This window comes from Bufo bufo, chromosome 5, assembly GCF_905171765.1.
Source record: "Bufo bufo chromosome 5, aBufBuf1.1, whole genome shotgun sequence".
NCBI classification, from domain to species: domain Eukaryota; kingdom Metazoa; phylum Chordata; class Amphibia; order Anura; family Bufonidae; genus Bufo; species Bufo bufo.
Window position 1 is genome coordinate 95,694,352 of NC_053393.1, and position 16,173 is coordinate 95,710,524.

Consider the following 16,173-nt stretch of genomic DNA (forward strand, 5'->3'; position numbering starts at 1 on the left):
ATTCTGGGGGTTGAATACGGGAATCTCGCCCCTCGTATACACGAAACTTGTAAGTGTACCCTGAGGTACTCTCACAAAGTTTGAATAGCTTCACGCCATACCTTGCCCTCTTGGAGGGAACATACTGGCAGAAAATGAGTCTCCCCTTGAATGCAATGAGAGACTCATCAACCGCGACCTCCCTTCCAGGTACATAAGTCTCCATTAATTTGGCCCCGAAGGGATCGATGACCGGCCGTATCTTATACAGACGGTAATGGGCAGGATCACCTCGGGGGGGACATGCTGCATTATCTGAATAATGCAGACATTTCCGGATGGCCTCAAACCGGGAGCGTGTCATGGCCGTACTGTAAAGTGGGGTCTGGTAGAGGACATCCCCACTCCAGTACAGCCTGACACTGGGTTTCTTGACCAGGCCCATATGCAGCACGAGGCCCAAAAATGTCCTCATCTCGGCTGCACTGACCGGCGACAAGCCACCGGGCCTAGCCAAAAAGGAGCCCGGGTGTTGAGCAACGAACTGTTGGGCGTACAGGTTCGCCTGCTCCACCATCAGATTTACCAGTGGGTCACTGAAAAAATGACCAAAAAAGTCATATTCAGTGTAGCCCACTGTGGAAATCTGGATTCCTGATTGGCCTACAAAATCAGGAATCGCGGGCTCATATCGCTCTGGGGTACACCAGACAAGTTCACCGGCAGGGTGCTCCGGTGGATTTAACTGGTGGGCCGGAAAACTAGTACGAGCCCCAGAGCTGCTCGTACTAGGGTGGGCCACAGGGTCCCTAACATGGCTGTCCCCTTGCTCCGCCGCCTTGAGGGCTCATCATCATCGCTAGATGATGAGGAGGACGCGGATGACAACAGCAAAGTGGGGTCATCCTCGTCCTCACTGGGACTCTCGGAGTCGGAGGCAAGCTGGGCGTATGCCTCCTCTGTCGAGAACGTCCGGCGGGCCATAGGGGAGTATGTGTCTGTGTGTGTATGTGCGTGTGTGTAAATCTTTATTTGGTGTGCGTGTGTGGGGGCATGGGTGTTCGCGAACGCACCCTAAAACTAACAGAAAAAAAAAACTAACAAAAAAAGAGCAAAAAATGTGAATAAAACCGCTGATCAACCATCCGAAGTTGATCAGCGGTGGAGTGTGCGATGCGCTAACAGTGGCCGGACGCTAAGAGTGCCGGCCACAGTCAGCATACACAAAAAAAATATAAAAAATCCTGCACCCCAAAAAAGTTTGGGGGGGCAGGGGGGGGGCAAGCGGCAGCACCCCTCGGGGGTTTAGGGTCACACAGCTGTGCTGTGGACCCCTGACACCCTACTTAGGGTGATGCAATCAAACTTTTTCAAACTAACTTTCCCTTTATTTTCTCTGCCTAGCCCAACCTTTCCCTATACTTTCCCTATACTTTCCCTAAGTACCTGCTAAACAGATGGGGGGTGCTGGGTCACAGATCGGGTCCTGGTGGGCACAGATGGGGTGATGCTGGCACAAATCCACGACGTGCAGGCAGCGCTCCTCTCTCCTCCGGCTCCGGGACACAAAAGGAGGAGGAGAGGAGCGCTGGCAACATTTGAATCTGCCGCCGGCCCGCCCACCAACCAATCAGAGGCGATCCTGAGAGGTGATGTCACCATCACCTCTCAGGATCGCAGGATGGTGATTGGTGGGGTAAAATCACACCACCGATCACCATCCTGATCCGGGTTATAACCCGGAAACGCAGAAAACGCGGTTTTCTGCGATCGCCGACATGGGGGGGTCACAGGACCCCCCCGGCGCATTTAGCCTAGGTGCCTGCTCAATGATTTGAGCAGGCACCGGGTTCCGATCACCGCCCGCCGGGCGGCGGTGATCGTAACCATACATGACGTACCGGTACGTCATGTGTCCTTAAGTACCAGGACAACATGACGTACCGGTACGTCATGTGTCCTGAAGAGGTTAAAAAGGCTGTGGTGGTGCTACAATTCCTGCGGGCCCACAGGAATTCTCCCACTGGGATGGCTTTTAGGGTATGGGATGGGTGATGGCTAGTAGCTTTTCCATCACCATGGTAAAAGATTATGTGATGGACCATGTGATGAGCGCAGTGACGTCATCAAAGGTCATATTCCTCAAAGAAGACAGAAGAGATGCCGGCTGCGCGAACAAGTGGATTAAGGTGAGATTTTTTTTTATTTTTATTTTTAACCCCTCCAGCCCTATTGTACTATGCATTCTGTATTCAGAATGCTATTATTTTCCCTTATAACCATGTTATAAGGGGAAATAATACAATCTACACAACCTTGAACCCAAACCTGAACTTCTGTGAAGAAGTTTGGGTCTGGGTACCACATTCAGTTTTTTATCACGCGCGTGCAAAACACATTGCACCCGCGCGATAAAAACTGAACAACGGAACGCAATCGCAGTCAAAACTGACTGCAATTGGGTACCTACTCGCGCGGGTTTGCCGCAACGCATCCGGACCTTATCCGGACATGCTCGTGTGAAAGAGGCCTAACAGATTTCCATCTAGCTTTCTATATGTGGAGGCATCCGACAAAAGGTTAATCATTTGCTGGTATTACATGTCCAGACCCATAATCACCACTGATCCCCCCTTATCTGCCATTTTTATTACCTTTTCTATTCTCTATCTCATTCACAGCTTTATGTTGATCTCTCGTTAGGTTATGGAGTTTGTTATAACATCTGTTGGCATGTATTGCAGTAAGTTCTCTTTCTATAACCTCCTGGAAAATATCCATACCTGGTGTCCGTGATTTATGGGGATAATAATTAGGGTTACTAGTTTTAAAATCCCTTTGACCCACTCTTTCCTCAAACTCTTCATTTTCTGACTGCAGGCTCATGAGGCAGACCACGGACACCTGCTCTTGGAATGACAGACCAGTAAATGGATTAATAGCATGTCCCAGGTCTGTCTCCGAGTCAGCAGAGCTTTGCAGCAGATCATAGAACTGTCTCTTGAGGGCTAGGTTGCTGACAAATTTATTCACATCTAAAATAGTGGAAAAAAGGTTGAAATCAACAGCAGGTACAAAATTCAATCCGAGAGACAAAACATCTATTTGAATGTCCGTAAGGCTCGATTCAGATAAGTTCACAACAGATAATCGCATGTCAGTAACTTTATCAGTGTTCATTTTTTGCGTTGTCGCACCGCCATTACATGCGGTTTTATGATGCTTCTTTCCGGCCCTTCATGCGCGTTTTTTGGTTCCTCGGGAAGCGTCAGCTGTTTCTTAGATTTTTTTAAATAGCTTGATGTTGTAGGTAATTTAGTTCCCTCTCGGATCTCAAAGGTGCTGTCTTCAGCCGAATCCTGTGTATCGCTAGAGAGCTCAGATGTCTCTGGTTCTGAAAAGCTGACTCTGAGTGGGGCATTAGGTCTATTTGATTTTCTTTGTGATTTCTTATTTTTGTTTCTGTTTCCTTTATTTTTCAAGATACACCTGGGGGTCTAAAAAGGGTTGTCCCGTCTGCCCCATTCGTAAATTTGATCATTATCATAGTCGTATGTGTCCCTTTGGAACTTGCTATGTTTTGTTTCCATAATATTATCTTCTAAAGTTTTGATAGCAGTTTCAAAATTCTGTAATCAATACAGTGTAATCTGGTGACGACTCATATTTTTTTATAGAACATTTGCATGACTCTATTTGCTGTTGTATGTTTATGAGTTTCTCACCTTCATATTTTATAATTAAGGACATTAATTGTAAGGAACAGGCCGATAATAAATTATTCCACTAAATAGTTTTTTGTTTCCTGGATGAGGAGACCCTCCAGTTCATGCATTTAACTTTTTATGTTTAGTTGCACACTGGAGCCCTGTCCCTGTGTTAAAAATACCATGTCCGCTTTGGATCTGCGATCCGCATTTAACAAAAGAGCCATAATAAAAACAGAGTTTGGACTGCAGTGTGTGTGAGTCCACCGGGATAGTTGATAGAGTAACCAAGGAGCGATATATATACAGGCGCGGTGTGAGTCACGGAAACCTTGTAGTTAAATGACAGAAAACAAATCCAGCTCACCCTGCATGTCGTATCTCCCATGCACGGACAGAACCAGGCAAGTTCTCCGATCGAAAAAGGTAAAAAAGATAGTCCAGCACTTCTGGGGAAATATCGATGCTCCGTCTTTATTGGTAAAAATTACAATCACAAATGGTGGACCCCACTGCACACTTGCACATTCGAGTTGACGCGTTTCGACCAGTAACTGGTTTTAGTCGTAACTAAATGTCTCTCCCTGACTCTGGACTTAAATACACACCTCCCACCTGTAGCAATAAGGGGGGAGGGGATCCAGCCACAGAGCGAGGTAAGGCATTAACTCTGTTTCAAACAATCACCATTAACCCTGTGTATGACATAAAAGAGGTCTTAAAAGTACATATAATAAATACAATTACAGGATTAAAAAAGGGGGGGGGGCTGCTCGAACCATGGTCACATTGCAAAAAAGAGGATTTATTTAATCTATTTTGCAGTTTAGATTTCATATGTAATTCCCCTGAAAGAATCGCATAATGTGAACAGGGTGTGAATCATGGTAAAAACAACAGAAAAAGGAACACAGGACATGGAACAAATAAACCGAAGAAAGAAAGAAAAATATCATTCCTCGGCTGTCCCAGGTCCTGTGGTGGCTCTAGTTGACAATATTCATATGCGGATAACACAAGGAGTAATTAATAAATACACACTAACTCCTTTCTTAGATTGAGTCCAGACGGATGTCTGGTACCCAGTCTAAACATCCAATAAGCTTCACGTACCAGAATCTTTGTTTTTATGTCACCTCCTCTGTGTGGAACTATTACTTTTTCAAAAGCAAAAGTACTGAAGCTAGTCATCAGTATATACCGTATTTTTTGCTTTTTAAGATGCACTTTTTCCCCCCAAAAGTGGGGGGGAAATGTCAGTGCGTCTTATAAAGCAAATGGTGCGCTGACACTGATACATCGCCGGCCGCTATGCTGCACAGTGCGGCCGGCGATGTATCAGCAGGGAGGGAGGAGGGGCTGGAGGCCAGCAACTGCTGTTGCGATCGCGGCGGGCCCGTTGCAGTCACTGTACTCTATTACACTGGGTCCCGCGCACAGCCGTCTTCATATCTAAACTGTAGTGATGTAATCCTTAACCTCTTTGTTAGCTTTGTTAAAGTAGATGTAACGGTCGCGTACACACACACGGGGGGGGAGGGAAGTGATCACTGCGCTCCACCCTTACCCCTGGCCCTGCCTACTTGCCTCGCGAGTCCAAATGACAGGGGACAACTGGACGGCAATCCCTAACTTGGAATAAGTGCAGGGGTGACAGACAGATAAACAACAGAACGTGAACGGACAGAGTCAATACCAGGAAAGCTACAAAGTACAAATGGAGCAAGCAGAGAATTGTCAGGAGAAGCCGGGTTCATAAACACCAGGAGAGTCGTGAAGTACCAAAGGAGTCAGCAGAGGATCGTCTGGAGGAGGCTGGGGTCAGAATACCAGGAGAGCAGCAAAGTACACAAGGAGCAGGCAGAGGATTGGCAGGAATTCAGCAGGAAGTAAGTACGCCAGGATAGACAAAATCACAGGTGGAACCTAAATTAACAGGCAACCTGTGGCCAGCAGGCTGCCTGTATTTATAGTGGGGAGTGAGGGTCATGTGACGTGGCCAGCGTCACATGACCGACAGACCAACCAGTCGAGCACCGAGTGATCAACTCGGCTCTCAAGGCAGACTTAGGAGCAGGGGGCCTCCCAGCTAGCAAAGCTGCCCTGGGAACGAGGTCAAACACAGATCCTCGCTCCAGAAGCTAAGCAGCAGGTCTGCGGCTAATGGGAGACCGAGTGCACCTTCGGAACCCCGTTACAGTACCCCCCCTTTTGCGAGGAGCCACCGGACCCAAGACTTCAGGCGATGGCCTTTCAGGGTGTTCTAAATGAAATTTTCGAACAAGTCTAGGAGCATGAACCTCTCTGGCAGGTACCGAAGATCTCTCTTCAGGTCAATACCCCTTTCAGTGAATCAGGTACTGCAAGGACTTACGCACCTTCCTGACATCCTCTATTTTAGACACCACATACTCGAGAGCATCATTAACAAGAATCGGCAGAGGCGAGGCTTTCGATGGTACTACCGGTTCAAAATATTTTTTAAGCAGAGATTTATGGAACACATTATGAATGTGGAATGACTCGGGCAGCTCCAACCTAAATGATACCGGGTTAATCACCTCCATGATCTTATATGGTCCAATAAAACGAGGAGCAAACTTTTTAGAATCTACCTTAAGAGAGAGATTCTTGGAGGACAACCATACCTTATCCCCAATCTGAAAATTCTCCCCCCTTGAACGTCTCCTATCGGCCTTGAGTTTCTGAGAACTTTGAGCCTTTTCTAAGTTCGATTGAACCCGGGCCCAAACTGTGCACAGTTCAGAGGAGAGCCTATCCGCCTCAGGGTTAGAGGAGGAGACGGATGACTCAGAATGAAAACGGGGATGGAAACCATGGTTACAAAAGAAAGGTGAAACCCCAGCAGAAGAATTGACACGGTTATTCAAAGCAAATTCAGCCAATGGAAGAAATTTCTCCCATAATTGCTGGTCATCAGCAACATACAACCTCAAGAATTGTTCCACAGACTGATTAAGGCGTTTAGTCTGCCCATTACTCTCAGGGTGGTAGGCAGAGGAAAAAGACAATGAAATTTTACATTTTTGACAGAAGGCCCTCTAGAATTTGGACACAAACTGCACACCCCTGTCAGAAACAATATTTTCCGGGATACCATGCAATCGAACAATTTCTTTCACAAAAATAGACGCCAGGGTTTTGACATTCGGGAGTTTAGACAGGGGAATGAAATGGACCATCTTGCTAAACCTATCGACCACTACCCAAACTACACTCTTACCCTCCGCCGGCGGTAGGTCAGTTATAAAGTCCATCGAGATATGGGACCAGGGTCTACTGGGAATGGGTAGGGGTCGTAGGTTACCAGCAGGGCGAGTCCTAGGTGTCTTGGACCTGGCACAAACCTCACAGGCTGACACGTAGGACTTGACATCCCTAGTTAGAGTGGGCCACCAATAAGATCTAGAAACTAGATCCTTAGTGCCCTCAACACCCGGATATCCACAAAAGGCAGAATCGTGACACTCACCCAACAGCTGGAGACAAAATTGTACGGGAACAAACAACTTATCTGTTGGGGTGGATACCGGTGCCAGATGTTGTTCAGACCTAATGCGAGCCGAGATATCCTGGGTTAGAGCTGCTATGAAGATTTTTGCTGGTAGGATGCATTCAGGTGGTACCTCAGTAGGTTGAAAAGCATGGAAGCTCCGAGATAATGCGTCCGCCTTCACATTTTTACTTCCCGGCCTGAACGTAATGGAAAAATCAAAACGAGTTAAAAACAGAGCCCATCTACTTGCCTCGCGAGTCCTAATGACAGGGGACAACTGGACGGCAATCCCTAGCTTGGAATAAGTGCAGGGATGACAGACAGACAAACAACAGAACGTGAACGGACCGAGTCAATACCAGGAAAGCTACAAAGTACAAATGGAGTAAGCAGAGAATTGTCAGGAGAAGCCGGGGTCATAAATACCAGGAGAGTCGTGAAGTACCAAAGGAGTCAGCAGAGGATCGTCAGGAGGAGGCCGGGGTCAGAATACCAGGAGAGCAGCAAAGAACATGGAGCAGGCACAGGATCATCAGGAATTCAGCAGGAGGTATGGACTCCAGGATAGACAAAATCACAGGTGGAATCTAAATTAACAGGCAACCTGTGGCCAGCAGGCTGCCTGTATTTATAGTGGGGAGTGAGGGTCATGTGACGTGGCCAGCGTCACATGACCGACAGACCAACCAGTCGAGCACAGAGTGATCAGCTCGGCGCTCAAGGCAGACTTAGGAGCAGGGGGCCTCCCAGCTAGCAAAGCCGCCCTGGGAACGAGGTCAAACACAGATCCTCGCTCCAGAAGCTAAGCAGCAGGTCTGCGGCTAATGGGAGACCGAGTGCACCTTTGGAACCCCGTTACAGTAGAGCAATCCTAGTCTTCAGTAGTACTCACTATCAAGCTACCGTAGCAGGCCAGCAGCGTAACGTCAATCACTTCGTTATGCGCCTGCTCCTCCCACTTCATTAATGAAGCAGGTGGAGCAGGCGCATGAGGGAGTGAGTGACGTTACGCTGCCGGCCGGCCTGCTACGGTAGTTTGATAGTGAGTACTACTGCAGAGGATTGCGCTACTTTAACAAAGCTAACAAAGAGATTTAGGATTACATGACTACAGTTTAGATATGAAGACTGCTGTGCGCAGGGCCAGGTGTATTAGGGGTCACTTTTTACACAGGGACACTGTTATAGGGGGATCTGTGGATGACACATATATAGCATAAGATGCTATATATGTGTCATCCACAGATCCCCCCTATAACAGTGTCATCCACAGATCCCCCCATAACAGTGTCATCCACAGATTCCCCCCATAACAGTGTCATCCACAGATCCCACCATAACAGTGCGTCATCAACAGATCCCCTTAACAGTGCATCATCCACAGATCCCCATAACAGTGTCATCCACAGATCCCCTTTAACGGTGCATCATCCACAGATCCCCATAACAGTGCATCATTCACAGATCCCCCATAACAGTGTGTCATCCACAGATCCCCATAACAGTGTCATCCACAGATCCCCCATAACAGTGCGTCATTCACAGATCCCCTCCGTAACAGTGTCATCCACAGATCCCCATAACAGTGTCATACACAGATCCCCCATAACAGTGCGTCATCCACAGATTCCCTCCATAACAGTGTCATCCACAAATCCCCCATAATAGTGTCATCCACAGACCACCATTAGTTTAAAACCCACCAAAAGCACACCTTTTGGTTAAAAATATTTTTTTTCTTATTTTCCTCCTCAAAAACCTAGGTGCGTCTTATCATCAGGTCCGTCTTATAAAGCAAAAAATACGGTAAGTCTCAGAAAACCCTTTTAAATAAAATTATACATAAAATTCAGCCCTATTCAATAATACAATAATTGCAATTACACGGAATTATCATAAAGCTTTAACTTTAATTGCAGAACATTAACAGCAGTTATGAAAATCAAAGGTAATTTGCCAATGGTAAGTAACACACTCAGCAGATTTTGCCCTAAGTAATACCATGAGACTTTTAGATGAGATTTCAAAATTATTGCCTTGTCTGTACTGAATGGGTGCTATTTCACAAGTTTCACAGTCTGCTTCAGGCTATAGAGTAACCTAGAACCAGTCTCCACTGAATTCTAAAGAACTGTACATGGAGAGGCTTATATTAATGTACTGGAATACCCTCTGTATATGCAGTGCCTTGAAAAAGTATTCATACCCATTCAAACTTTTCCACATTTTTCACATTATACCCACAAACTTAACCACCTCCCGACCGCCTAACGCACGGATGCGTCCGGAAGGTGGTTGATTCATTCCTCCTGGACGCATCCGTGCGTCATCTCGCGAGACGCGAGATTTCGGGCATTGCCGGCCCGCGCATGCGCATCGCGGGCCGGCAAAAGTTAAAGAACAATTTCGTCACCAGCCTGCCAGCAACGATCATTGGCTGGCAGGCTGGCGATTTTCAAAAAGTCCAATCACAAGCCATATAACAGATCATATTAGTAAATATGATCTGTTATATGGCTTGTCTGCTCCTGTGCTGGTCCTTTTCGTCGGTTGGATCCAGCACAGGAGCAGACTGAACTGTGAGTACACCAAACACTACACCTTAGCCCCAGATCACCCCCCTGCACCCCAATTAACCCTTTGATCACCCCTTTGATCGCCCCTGTCAATCACTAGTGAAAGGAAAAAAAGTGATCAGTGTAAACTGTCACTTTTTTTTTTCCACTAGTATTGGCTGTTAGGTTTTAGGGATAGTTTAGGCCCCTTGGTTAGGTAGTTAGCGTCAGTTAGCGCCCAGCCCACTGCACCGCAGTCACTTTTATTCGCTGATTAGCGTATCGCTAATCAGCATTTGTACTTTTATAGTATCTGTAAGTGATCAAAACTGATCACTGTCAGATCTATAATTGTATTAGTGTCACCTTAGCTCGCCCTCCACCCAAAACGCAGTGTTTGCCCGATCAGGCCTGATCGGTCGCCCACACGTGCGTTCACCCACGCCCGCCCCGCCGCAGTGACAAAAAATTTTTTGTTTTTTGATCACTGCACATTCACTGTACACGCACTGCGGCGATAAAAAAATCAGTTTTGATATTTTTTATCAACCGCAGCGGCCTCCGGTACTTCGCTAGCCTCCCCTTTGTAAGACAGGTTTGCTTTTTTTCTTGGGTAGTCTCAGGGAATACCCCTAAATTTAGTAGTCCAAAATGTCAAACAGGGGGTATTCTTCTGAAGAGGCCTACAGGATTCTGACCCAGTCGGATGAGGAGTGGGAACCCTCATCTGACGAATCTAGCGGGTCAGAATATGAACCTGTGGAAAGCAGTGGCTCTCTGACCCAAAGTTCGGACGAGGAGGCTGAGGTCCCTGATAGCACCAGGCGTACCCGGCCCCGTGTCGCTAGACCACAGGTTACGCAGGATCCGCTTCAAGAGCAGCAGAGTGGGGCTGTCGCTGCCGGATCACGTGGTGAGGCATACACCAGCAGCGCAGCCCTTCCTGGACCTAGTACCAGCACTGCCGTACAACATGGTGAAGTAGCGAGCACCAGAAGGGCAGTTGAAGCTGGTACGGTGGCACGTGCAGTAGTTACCCCGTCGCAGCCACCGCACAGACAGGCCCGTAGAGCCCCTAGAGTCCCTGAGGTGCTGGCAAACCCTGATTGGCAGTCACCAACTTCAGCCGCACCTGTAGTTCCCCCTTTCACCGCCCAGTCTGGAGTTCGGGTTGAGACGGCTCAAATCGGTTCGGCCCTGGGATTTTTTGAGCTGTTCTTGACTGCGGAGCTCTTGGACTTAGTCGTGGCAGAGACAAACCGGTATGCCACACAATTTATAACCGCAAACCCGGGAAGCTTTTATGCCCAGCCTTTCCGGTGGAAACCAGTCCAAGTTTCCGAAATTAAAATTTTTCTGGGCCTTCTCCTCAACATGGGTCTAACTAAAAAGCATGAATTGCGGTCATATTGGTCCACGAACCCAATTCATCACATGCCCATGTTCTCTGCTGCTATGTCCAGGACACGATTTGAGACCATCCTCCGTTTTCTGCATTTTAGCGACAACACCACCTCCCGTCCCAGAGGCCACCCAGCTTTTGACCGGCTCCACAAAATTCGGCCCCTCATAGACCATTTCAACCAGAAATTTGCAGATTTGTATACCCCCGAGCAAAACATCTGCATAGACGAGTCCCTAATACATTTTACCGGGCGCCTTGGCTTCAAACAATACATCCCAAGCAAGCGTGCCCGGTATGGGGTCAAATTGTATAAGCTCTGTGAAAGGGCCACAGGCTATACCCACAAATTTCGTGTCTATGAGGGAAAAGATCAGACCCTGGAGCCGGTCGGTTGCCCTGACTACCTGGGGAGCAGTGGGAAGACAGTCTGGGACTTGGTGTCACCCTTATTCGGCAAGGGGTACCATCTTTATGTGGACAATTTCTACACAAGTGTGGCCCTCTTTAGGCATTTGTTTCTAGAACGGATTTGCGCCTGTGGCACCGTGCGACCTAGTCGCCGGGGCTTCCCCCAACGGCTTGTTACCACCCGTCTTGCAAGGGGGGAGAGGGCTGCCTTGTGTAATGAAGAACTGCTCGCGGTGAAATGGAGAGACAAGCGTGACGTTTACATGCTCTCCTCCATTCACGCAGACACGACAATCCAAATTGAGCGAGCAACCCGTGTCATTGAAAAGCCCCTCTCAGTCCACGACTATAATTTGCTCATGGGAGGGGTGGACTTCAATGACCAGATGTTGTCTCCGTATTTAGTTTCCCGCAGAACCAGACGCTGGTATAAGAAGGTGTCTGTATATTTGATTCAATTGGCGCTGTATAATAGTTTTGTTCTCTACAGTAAGGCTGGGAGAACACGATCCTTCCTCAAATTCCAGGAAGAGATCATCGAGAACCTCCTGTATCCAGAAGGTTCCGTGGCCCCATCCACCAGTGTAGTTAGCCGTCTACACGAGCGACATTTCCCCAATGTCGTTGCTGGTACCTCAATCCAACCGTCACCCCGAAAAAGATGTCGTGTCTGTAGCAGGAGTGGAATAAGGCGTGACACCCGCTATTTCTGTCCTGACTGCCCTGACCACCCTGCCCTATGCTTAGGAGAGTGTTTCCGGAAGTACCACACACAGGTACACCTAGCATAGGGATCACATCTCACCAGGACAGGCACACAGGGCTATTAGGGCCCATTCACTCACAGCTGCTGCAAACGTCTCCTTTCACATGGGACAAAGTGCATAACGTACTTCGCCACATCTTTGGGCGATTTGCGCTTTGCACATTGACCCATGGGGAAGGAGAGGTTTGTTCTATAAAGGTAAAAAAAAAACAAAAAAAAAAAAAACACCAGTAAGCAAAAAGGTTAATGTTCAGTTCAAAAAGTTAAAGTTTCTATGTTCTCTTCCAAAGTTAATAAAATTATTGTGTTGCGGCCTGGTTTTTTCTCTTTTTTTTTTTTTTTTTTACCTTCCAGGTGGACCAACCGATCGACTAGCTGCAGCACTGATGTGCATTCGGACAGAAGCATTGCGCTGCTGTCAGATTACACGCAAGTCGGTGTATGCGGCGCTGCAAGACGAGATTTCTCCTCTGCAGTAAAAGATACGTTTGCCGAGGCATATGAGCTGAGGAGGTGGCGGTGTTCATATACTTTGGCAAACACTTTGTATATATAAAAAAAAAAATCCCGGCAATGATTTATTCATCCACATCGATTGATGTGAATGGAGAAATCGGGTTTGCCAGGGCATACGAGCTAAGTGGGCATGGATGTTGGGCGGAGCTCCTATGTCCTGGCAGACGCCTTTCCCCTCCTTTTTCTTTTTTTGGCAGAGATTTTTTCATCCACATTGATCGATGCGAATGAAGAAATCTGTGCCGTTCATTTTTTTCTTTCAGCCCAGCGGCTGAACGGAAAAAAAAAATCTCATTACCTGTATGCTCAATATAAGGAGAATAGCAGAAACTCCTAATGCTGGGCATACATGTAATGATTGCGGAGACCCTCAAATGCCAGGGCAGTACAAACACCCCACAAATAACACCATTTTGGAAAGAAGACACCCCAAGGTATTCGCTGAGGGGCATATTGAGTCCATGAAAGATTGAAATTTTTGTCCCAAGTTAGCGGAAAGGGAGACTTTGTGAGAACAAAATCCAAAAAATCAATTTCCGCTAACTTGTGCCAAAATTTTTTTTTTTCAATGAACTCGCCATGCCCCTCATTGAATACCTTGGGGTGTCTTCTTTCCAAAATGGGGTCACATGTGGGGTATTTATACTGCCCTGGCATTTTAGGGGCCCCAAAGCGTGAGAAGAAGTCTGGTATCCAAATGTCTAAAAATGCCCTCCTAAAAGGAATTTGGGCCCCTTTGCCCACCTAGGCTGCAAAAAAGTGTCACACATATGGTATCTCCGTATTCAGCAGAAGTTGGGGAATATGTTTTGGGGTGTCATTTTACATATACACATGCTGGGTGAGATAAATATCTTGGTCAAATGCCAACTTTGTATAAAAAAAATGGGAAAAGTTGTCTTTTGCCAAGATATTTCTCTCACCCAGCATGGGTATATGTAAAATGACACCCCAAAACACATTCCCCACCTTCTCCTGAGTACGGAGATACCAGATGTGTGACACTTTTTTGCAGCCTAGGTGGGCAAAGGGGCCCACATTCCAAAGAGCACCTTTCAGATTTCACAGGTCATTTACCTACTTACCAGACATTAGGGCCCCTGGAAAATGCCAGGGCAGTATAACTACCCCACAAGTGACCCCATTTTGGAAAGAAGACACCCCAAGGTATTCCGTGAGGGGCATGGCAAGTTCCTAGAATTTTTTATTTTTTGTCACAAGTTAGTGGAAAATGATGATTTTTTTTTTTTTTTTTTTTTTCATACAAAGTCTCCTATTCCACTAACTTGTGACAAAAAAAAAAAATTTCCATGAACTCACTATGCCCATCAGCGAATACCTTGGGGTCTCTTCTTTCCAAAATGGGGTCACTTGTGGGGTAGTTATACTGCCCTGGCATTCTAGGGGCCCAAATGTGTGGTAAGGAGTTTGAAATCAAATTCTGTAAAAAATGACGAGTGAAATCCGAAAGGTGCTCTTTGGAATATGGGCCCCTTTGCCCACCTAGGCTGCAAAAAAGTGTCACACATCTGGTATCTCCGTACTCAGGAGAAGGTGGGGAATGTGTTTTGGGGTGTCATTTTATATATACCCATGCTGGGTGAGAGAAATATCTTGGCAAAAGACAACTTTTCCCATTTTTTTATACAAAGTTGTCATTTGACCAAGATATTTCTCTCACCCAGCATGGGTATATGTAAAATGACACCCCAAAACACATTCCTCAACTTCTCCTGAGTACGGGGATACCAGATGTGTGACACTTTTTTGCAGCCTAGGTGGGCAAAGGGGCCCATATTCCAAAGAGCACCTTTCGGATTTCACAGGTCATTTTTCACTGAATTTGATTTCAAACTCCTTACCACACATTTGGGCCCCTAGAATGCCAGGGCAGTATAACTACCCCACAAGTGACCCCATTTTGGAAAGAAGAGACCCCAAGGTATTCGCTGATGGGCATAGTGAGTTCATGGAAGTTTTTATTTTTTGTCACAAGTTAGTGGAATATGAGACTTTGTATGAAAAAAAAAAAAAAAAAAAAAATCATCATTTTCCACTAACTTGTGACAAAAAATAAAAAATTCTAGGAACTCGCCATGCCCCTCACGGAATACCTTGGGGTGTCTTCTTTCCAAAATGGGGTCACTTGTGGGGTAGTTATACTGCCCTGGCATTCTAGGGGCCCAAATGTGTGGTAAGGAGTTTGAAATCAAATTCAGTAAAAAATGACGAGTGAAATCCGAAAGGTGCTCTTTGGAATATGGGCCCCTTTGCCCACCTAGGCTGCAAAAAAGTGTCACACATCTGGTATCTCCGTACTCAGGAGAAGGTGGGGAATGTGTTTTGGGGTGTCATTTTATATATACCCATGCTGGGTGAGAGAAATATCTTGGCAAAAGACAACTTTTCCCATTTTTTTATACAAAGTTGTCATTTGACCAAGATATTTATCTCACCCAGCATGGGTATATGTAAAATGACACCCCAAAACACATTCCTCAACTTCTCCTGAGTACGGGGATACCAGATGTGTGACACTTTTTTGCAGCCTAGGTGGGCAAAGGGGCCCATATTCCAAAGAGCACCTTTCGGATTTCACAGGTCATTTTTCACTGAATTTGATTTCAAACTCCTTACCACACATTTGGGCCCCTAGAATGCCAGGGCAGTATAACTACCCCACAAGTGACCCCATTTTGGAAAGAAGAGACCCCAAGGTATTCGCTGATGGGCATAGTGAGTTCATGGAAGTTTTTATTTTTTGTCACAAGTTAGTGGAATATGAGACTTTGTATGAAAAAAATAAAAATAAAAAAAATCATCATTTTCCACTAACTTGTGACAAAAAATAAAAAATTCTAGGAACTCGCCATGCCCCTCACGGAATACCTTGGGGTGTCTTCTTTCCAAAATGGGGTCACTTGTGGGGTAGTTATACTGCCCTGGCATTCTAGGGGCCCAAATGTGTGGTAAGGAGTTTGAAATCAAATTCAGTAAAAAATGACGAGTGAAATCCGAAAGGTGCTCTTTGGAATATGGGCCCCTTTGCCCACCTAGGCTGCAAAAAAGTGTCACACATCTGGTATCTCCGTACTCAGGAGAAGGTGGGGAATGTGTTTTGGGGTGTCATTTTATATATACCCATGCTGGGTGAGAGAAATATCTTGGCAAAAGACAACTTTTCCCATTTTTTTATACAAAGTTGTCATTTGACCAAGATATTTATCTCACCCAGCATGGGTATATGTAAAATGACACCCCAAAACACATTCCTCAACTTCTCCTGAGTACGGGGATACCAGATGTGTGACACTTTTTTG